This window comes from Equus quagga, chromosome 15, assembly GCF_021613505.1.
Source record: "Equus quagga isolate Etosha38 chromosome 15, UCLA_HA_Equagga_1.0, whole genome shotgun sequence".
NCBI classification, from domain to species: domain Eukaryota; kingdom Metazoa; phylum Chordata; class Mammalia; order Perissodactyla; family Equidae; genus Equus; species Equus quagga.
In genome coordinates, this window is record NC_060281.1 from 48,605,743 (window position 1) to 48,614,834 (window position 9,092).

The window sequence follows — 9,092 nt, forward strand, 5'->3', positions numbered from 1 at the left end:
CCAACACAGGTTTCTGACATTCTCTTCTGTTAGACCGTGTGAATTTTGCAGAGCTGGTTTGCTTTTAGTACGCAATCCTTAGGTAGCTAAGGAGGTCACAAAAGTCTACCCATTGGCTATGTGTCCGTACACCATCCAGGAGGTCCACAGTGCACCCAAGGGAGGTGGTGGTTGGACAGATGTAGGCGACCGCTGAGAGGTGGAGTGAGATCTCTCTGGAGGTCCTCAGATAAATGTTGAAAAGGACATCCCTGAGTGTACAGACCAGGAGCAAAGGGTAGTTCTGAGCGTTTCTGCTGTGTTCTACAACTCTCCCTCTCACAAAGCAAGAAGTCCAATCTCCGCTGCGTGCATCCCGTCCAAGGAAGAGAAAGGAGTTAGAGCACCGATCTGGTAATGCTCTCTTGATGCCATCAAAACTAAAATGTCTCCAGCACCAGAGCCTATTAGCAGGTCTTTGTTTTCCTCAACCCCTTCTTCAGGTTTCAGTGCAATTTCAAAGGAATTTCTTTAGCTTCAGGGGTACTGCTTGCCTTATCTGCAACCATTCCTTGCCTATATATATGTGTGTGTGTGTGTGTGTGTGTGTGTGTGTGTGTGTGTGTGTGTGTATTTATTTATTTGACTCTATGTAACTCACGATTTGCTCTTCAATATATCCAAATCGTACTTTGGGCTCAAAAAAAAATGCAAAAACCAGATGCCAATCTGCCCCTTCAGGATCACCAAAACAAATCAAGTCTGCAAGAAAGGAAGGCTGGAGGAGAGGTACTTTTTGAACACTTCTAACCCTCGGTGCATCGTTTGTAGACACTGTGATGTGATGAAAATGAGAATACCGGAGCACTATTCCTGGCTTTGTCCCCAACCAGCCCATGGCTTTAGGGAGGTCCCTTAACTCTGTAGCCTAAGTTACCAGCAAAACTCCAAGATCCTTTCTGCCCTTAAAAACAGGCCTAGGATGCTAGGTAAAGGCAATTGAGACTTCAACGAATGCAAGACCACTAAATGGTTTTTTAAAAAATTCATACAATTTACTAATGTACCACAACCATACTTTATCCATGACAAGAAGATATTTTTATAATGCCTGAAATGGTACCAATGCCAGTGGTTGTTATTTTCACATGTTGAAACCGGTAATTCAGTTGTTTTGCTTTTGAATATAAAGATCCTGCCCACTCCTGAACCCCCACAAGGAGGTCCTGTGTTCCTTCATTTTTTTGCTTGGAGTGCCTGAATCAGGCAAAGAATCCATAGGTAACATCAGTAAGAGCTCCTCGAGCCCTCTGCGAGAAACTTTCCAGGATTTCAGATTTCTGGGATTGAGAAGTGTGAAATGTTATCTTGGAAACAAGGTAATAAATGATGTATTTGGACTGAGATCTCTAAGATAAAAAATAAGAGAAAACTGCTCTCTTGATTTTGCAGTAAAATTACCAAGCAGACTGAAGGGTAAAAGGGCATACATTCCCCAAAAATATCATGATTGCAACAAAGCTCACCAAGCTGTGTTGTGGCTAAAGAGGAGCTTCAGTGCTCTGAGTCATCAGGGCAAAAAAGCCACAGGCAGGAGAAGGGGGTGGAAAGAGAAATGTTAAGGCAGAGAAGGATGGAGAGGGCAACTACAATAAACCACCCACCAGGTGTTCTTTCCTAGGGTCCCAGCTGCTGTACTCCGGACGGACCCACGGAAGAAATCCTCATCGCGATGGTTAATTTTACATGTCAACTGGACTGGACCATGGGGTACCCAAACATTTGGTCAAACATTATTCTGGGTGTTTCTGGATAAGATTAACATTTGAATAAGTAGACTAAGTAAAGAAGGTTGCCCTCCCTTATGTGGGTGGGCCTCATCCAATCAGTTGAAGGCCTGAATGGAACAAAAAGGCTGAGAAGGGGGAACTCCTCCTGCCTGACTGCTCTTGAGCTGGGACATCAGTTCTTTTCCCATCTTAGGACTTGAAGTGAAACATTGGCTCTTCCTGGGTCTTGAGCCTACTGGCCTTCAGACTGGAACTACACTATAAGATCTCCTAGTTCTCAGGCCTCTGGACTCAGACTGGAACTTACACCATCGTCTCTTTGGGGTTTCCAACTTGCCAACTGAAGATCTTGGGACTTGCCAGCCTCCATAAGTGCATGACCCAATTCCTTATAATACATTTCTTTCTTTATATATCTGTATATCCTACTGGTTCTGTTTCTCTGAAGAACCCTGACTAATACACTCATGTTCAAGTATCTTCAGATACAAGAACATCTATCTATTCTTTAAAGGGGAAAAAAAGTATTTACTGCTGTGCTGCAGAGAAAGTAACATCCTGTGTGGCCGATGCAGTGCAGAAGCACGTCTTGTCTGGGGACCTGAATAGAAAGGCAGGCAGAGACCCAGAGAACCGATGAACACTGAGGCATGAAGAGCGGATCTGTGATGGGATCAGGGTGTGCTGCAGTGGGGAGGAGGGAGAGGAATGGCAGGACCCAGGGACAAAAATTTGATGTGCTCCTCCTCTCGGCCAGGCATGCGCCAGGTCTCCTACATGTGAAACCCTAACAACAATCCTGGGGGCTTGGGGCTTAATTTTTATTCTTTAACACAACTTGGAAAATCATACAATTCCATTGATGTTAAAACTGATAAGCCAGGAAAACAAGACAAAAAGAAATTAAGAGCATGAGAAAATTAGATGAATCCAGGAGTGAGTTTCTTCCATAAAATGCAAATCATAAAATCTTGTGCACAAGCTGGAAGAGGAGCACACATTGGTCCAGGAGTGGCCTAGCATCAGTACAAACCAGAGAGCAAGGTCAAGTTTGTGACTCAGTGCATTCAGAGGACACTGGCAAAGGAAACAAAACTCCCCTTGGGATTGACACAAGACAGACATTTTCCCCAAGCATCCTTGGAAAGAGAGCCCTGTGGAATGTTGGGAGCAAGAGCATCTCTACAGAAGGTCTAATGAGCTGCTTGTCCTTCTGTGTGGGCGAACAGAATAATGCCAAGTGCCATCAGTGAAAGCAATCATACGGGAAGCAAAAAACCATGTGGTCCAGGTACGCAGCTCTTCAAAGGTCTCTCTTAATCCCAAGGGTAATTTTTAGAGTAATCTGGAGCAAGGTTCTTGCTGGGGCATTTTGGAAATTTATGCTGGAGCTTTGGATTGTTGCAATGTGAAGGTGGCTCCTGGCAGTTAGCAAGCAGAGTCCAGGCATGCTTGAGATCCTCCCATGGACAGGACACAATAAAGAACTGCCCCTTATCCCTCATGGCTTTTTCTCTTGAGGAAGATTGGCCCTGAGCTAACGTCTGTTGCCAATCCTCCTCTTTTTGCTGAGGAAGATTGGCCCTGAGCTAACATCCATGCCCATCTTCCTCTACCTTATAAGTGGGACACCTGCCACAGCATGGCTTGATGAGTGCTGTGTAGGTCTGCACCCGGGATCTGAACTGGCGAACCCTGGGCCACCAAAGCAGAGCACTCAAACTTAACCGCTACGCCACCAGGCTGGCCCCCACCTCATGGCTGTTTAAATATAATGCTGGATGTGTGTGTAGATGAAAACTTGTTTATCACATGCTCTCATACACAGCCGATGGGAAGGCATGATGATGAAACTTCTATGGAGAAGAATTTGGTGATATCCAAAGCTCTAAATGTTTGACCCAGAAATCTCACTTCTAGGAATGCCCTCTCAAGCTACACCTCCACAAATACAGAGCAACATGTGCACAGGGCTATTTGTTGTGGCATTAGTTGTAATAAAAAAGATTGGAAACAATAAAAAAGTCTTTAAATGGGGAACTGGTTGAATAAACTAAGGTAAGTCTATACCAGAGAGTATGATACAGCCATAAAAAGAAGAACTAGGAAGATGGACATGCAGTGACTTCAAGTTACATATACTATCTATAGCATATAGCATGCTAGTTTTTATATTAGTAAAGAAGAGGACACCCAAGAAGGAGAAGCCAAAAATGAAAATCCATCCTCTTGGGAGGTTGAGGGAGGAGAATGGAGCCGAGGTGATAGGAATGGGGCAAGACTTCCCCAAGAATAACTTTTAAATACTTTAAACTTTTAAAACATGTTTGTGTTTAATCTATTTTTAAAATATTAAATGGAAAGAAAAATGAAAACTGAATACAAACAGAAACAAACGAAGCTAACCATCACCATGACATAAAGGTTATGGCAAAGAGAATTATTTCTAGTGGCTTGTGAACACGGTTCTCTGCCAATTCATTCTTAGGGTGATATAATCTAAGGGTAAAATTAACCGTAAAGAAATCTTAAACTTGGTTCAGAAGACTTACTGTTAGTACTATTGGTATTATATTTTTTATATATTGTAGTATATATTGTATAATTTTATATATTGAAGAAGAAAAGCAAATAAGTGATTATATTAAAATTATTAGAAATCGAAGTTTGCAGCCTAAAAGATTCAATTATGTAATAAAGGGAAAATCCCTGTAATATTTCATTTGAATTGGAAATAGCATATGAATTTAATTACAAAAAATTACCCACACAGCCCCAGCTCCGTCCACTGAAAGGGACACCCTCACAACAACACGCACACCTAGTTCCCAGATTTTGGTCTCTAAATACAGCACCCACTGAAAGATATGAGAGATCCTGGGATAAATGGCTAATTCCAGTTCAAAGGAGGGAAACACAAAGTTGCTTTCAAATGTGAACAGCAGATTATGTCGGGAAGTCCAGGAATCAGAATATGGTGTATTCCCCAAGACAACTGGTTTGGATTACTCCCTAAAAAAACCTCAAAATCAATGTCATGAGAAAAAAACGTGGAAGGATTCTTCTAGATTAAAAGAAACTAGTAAAACACAATAAACAAATACAATAGATGAATGTTGATTGGATCTTGATTTTTAAAAATCACAGTTAACGGGCCAGCCCGGTGGGATAGTGGTTAAGTTCACAGGCTCCACTTCAGCGGCCGGGGTTTGCTGATTCAAATCCCGGGTGTGGACCTACATACCACTCATCAAGCCATGCTGTGGCAGTGTCCCACATATAAAATAGAGAGAGCTTGGCATGGATGTTAGCTCAGGGACTATCTTCCTCAAGCAAAAAGAGGAAGATTGGCAACAGATGTTAGCTCATGACCAATCTTCCTCACCAAAAAAAAGAAAATCACAGTTAAGAAAGTAATGCTTGGGCCCATTAAGGAATTTTGCATATGGACTAGATATTAGACAATATTATGAATTTATTCTTAATTTTCTTAGGCGTGATAACAGTATTGTGAATATGTAAGAAAATGTCCTTAATCTTAGAAGCTGCATACTGAAATAAATTGTGGTATCTGTAACCACTTTCAAATGATTCTGAGAAAAATTTTTTAAAGGCTGAATTTGGGTGAAGGGTCTACACCAGTATTCATTTTGCTATTCTGTCTCCTATATGTTTGAAATTATTTATAGTAAAAAATCAGGGGAAAAGTTTCTAATTTTCTGAGTGTAGATCTGTACTCCATTTCACATAGTAGCCCATATGTTTGGAATGGTTTTTAATCTGTGGATTTTCCAGGAATGCACCTACTACATGAATCAAGACAAGCTCTCAGTTTTGTTTGGAATTTAACCAAAAGTTATTCACTTTCCGTATACAACATACCTCTTCCCGCCTGTGCTCATGGCTGTCACGCATTCACGCTGACGGGTGAACCAGCTCACTGCTTCATTTTGTCTTCTAAAGGGGTGTCCTCAGCATTTAATACTTCTTAGGGATATATACCACATTGTATTACAACTTACTCTCCTTTTATGTCTCCTTTATATTCTACTTAAAATAATACTTTGGTGTTTTTATTTATTTATTTATTTGTTTGTTGTGGAAGATTAGCCCTGAGTTAACATCTACTGTCAATCCTCCTCTTTTTGCTGAGGAAGACTGGCCCTGAGCTAACATCCATGCCCATCTTCCTCTACTTTATATGTGGGACGCCTACCACAGCATGGCTTGCCAAGTGGTGCCATGTCTCCACCCGAGATCCGGACCGGTGAGCCCCGGGCAAGCAAAGAAGAACGTGCAAACTTAACCACTGTACCACCGGGCCAGCCCCTACTTTGGTGTTTTTAAAAATTGTATATATAGAGCCAGCCCTGATGGTTTAGTGGTTCAAGTCGGGCTCACTCACCACTTCAGTGGTCCAGGTTCGTTTCCCAGTCATGGAACCAGGCCCATCTGTCAGTAGTCATGCTGTGGTGGTGCCTCACATAGAAGAACTAGAAGGACTTACAACTAGAATATACAACCATGCACGGGGGCTCTGGGGAGGGAAAATAAAAGAGGAAGAATCTTTCCCTGCAAAAACTATAATTGTGTGTATAGACAGCTTATGTTTCTCAAGAATTTCATTTTAGAAAGGTAAAAGGAGTCATTATAAAGCTTCGTTACAGAAAGATGCTTTGATAAGGTGGAGAATTATTCGGCTGAGGAATGGCCACAGTACACATCCATCAGGGCAAAGCACACAGGCATGCTTTTTCTCAACTAAGCTTTTGACAGAAATTGAATGGCAGCCCCATAAAGGGGACATCTACCAGGGAGTTTCCCAACAGTCAGCAGAGAAGCCTGATACCAAGAGTGGACCCGGCCTCGGGGTAAACTAAAATTTCTATCCCTTACATTTGTACTCAAAAATAGAAAAGTTACCAAGAGACAGATATTTGAGACTCCAAAAATTTCATTTGCATTTCATTTCATTTGGTCTTTGGGAGAAGAAATTTCACTGAGGTGCTTTTCTTCTTTTTTATAGCATTGCAAGAATTGTATGATAGCTCTGATAGTAAGTACAGGAATCACCTTTTTCTGAACCCGAATTGGGATATGGCTTGACAAAGAATCGTCTATGATTTAAGAAGGTATTATAAACAAAGTCTGTAATGGTACAAAAATGAACCATGTCTAATGAGACAGTTAATGAGTATTCTGCGCAGAAAAGAAGAAAACTTCCCTAGTGATTGTTCCAGAAAATATGACATATGTTTGCTTTAAAACACCGAACAAAAGATACAGAAGGAAGCAACATTTATTTATTTATTTATTCTTTCATTCATTCGGCTGGCATCTATTAAATGCATTCCACGTGCCAAGCCCTGTACTAGGGGCTGAGGGTAAAACAATGAGAGGCAGTATCTGCCCTCAAGGAGCTTATGGGTCAATGGGAATACAGTTAACGTGTGGTTACAGTTAAAATAGCTAACATGCGTGCTGGGCGGTGTGAGCACTGGGGTGGTGGTAGGAACAAGCAAGGAGACAGACGTGCTTGTTAAGAACCAGGCATGGAGGAAGCCATTACAGAAAAAGCTGCTCTTGTGGACAGATATAAAAACAAAACTCTCCATGAAGCGAGGTCATTACAACAAGCAGGTGAAAGATATCATCTGACCTCATAATACAATGCCAGAGGTAGAGAACTGCTCATGAAAAGGCAGAACGAAATGCTGCCTGGGTGAATTCTGCTTGAAAGATGGTGTCTAACCTGTAGAACAACACTTTAAAGTCAGAGCATACGTCTTGTAGACCTTAGGATTCTAAGAAGTGCAGAGGACACTGGTTTTGTCTATTTATTTATCTTCTGCCTGGGGTCTAAACTTTCTTCCCGTGTAGGGGAGCCCCCCTTTGTATGAGTCTTGGCAGCCCCGTCTCCCAGCTTTCTCCCTACCATGGCAGCGAGGGTGTGGACACCTGGCCCATGAGCCACTCCAGCCCCGATTCTGATTCTTAGCTGAGCACATAAAGCACAGAGGCAGCTTGAATTCCATTTTCAGTGACAATGTTCAGCAGTGACAGCAGCTGCTGCACCAATGGCGGTGTCCTAACCAGACTGTTTCTGGGCATGACCTTGAAGCTGCTCAGCTTCCCTTGGTTCCTAACTGCATTCTGACCTTGTTCTTTGCTTTCTAACCTTATTCTTCAGCTTTGTCATCAATTTGAGTATGTCTCAATATTCTTGCAAAGGGTGTGTGGAGATAATTTTTCAGACAGGAGGAGAACAGGTGCAGGCAAGCCAAGTAATTAATGAACAGAAAGCCCTTCTCAGCCATCAAGATGGACACGATTGATGGGCATTTGTGGGATGAAAGACATGAAAAAGACAGTGAGAATTTGAATCAATGCAAGGCAATTTAAGAGACAAAATCGGTACAGAGAGCCAGTGAGAAGCCTAAGGAGAATATTGACAGGATAAGGAGAATGTCGGGGAGGAGAATTACACTAACAACATGAGGCCAATGTGCACAAAGAAAGCTAGAAGGGGGGAAATGGCAGAAGAAAACGTTCCCAGAAAAATGTGAAAATACATCAACCGATGCAGAGAAGGTGACACCAAATCTCAATTTTGGATAAATCTAGGCCAGACCACCCAAAAGGAGATGGAAGAATTTTACTCAGACATATACATAGAAAAAAAGGAAGAGGAAATAATAAAGAGCCATCCAAAGTTTTTTTTATAGGTTTGCATTAAAAAATTTATTTCCACTATAAACGTAATGTCAGAATACAGAAAAAATGAGGGAAAATTAGCCATCACCCTATTAAGCCTAACATAACCCTATTAACATGTTGGCACGTGTGTGTGGGTTTTTTACTGCATAGAATTTTTTTTAACTTGGTAGTAATTTTGTATCCTGATTTTCCATTTTCTATTGTTGTATAAATAGGTTTCTCTGCTGGCTCAAAGTCTTAATTAATTTAAATTTTAATGGCTGCATAAGCCTATAAAGGAGATAACTTTGATTTCCTTGGTGTTAGACGGTATGTGTGTGTGTATACCACTTACTGTGTGCCTACTATGCAGCTAGAGCTCTCTATACATTTTCTTTAATCTTCAAACAATTCTGTCAGTCAAAAATATGATTATCGTTACAAGTTCAGAGAAGTTCAATGGTCTGCCATAAGGAGGCGGTAAGGCAGAGTCTGTACTCAAGTTTGCCCTTGCCAAGTAAATACCTTTTCCACTGCACAATGGCACCTCGTTGTTAATTATTACCAAGTTTTGTTCAACCTGAATGATATTGGAAATAATATCTTCACATTGATAGCCTTTTCCCT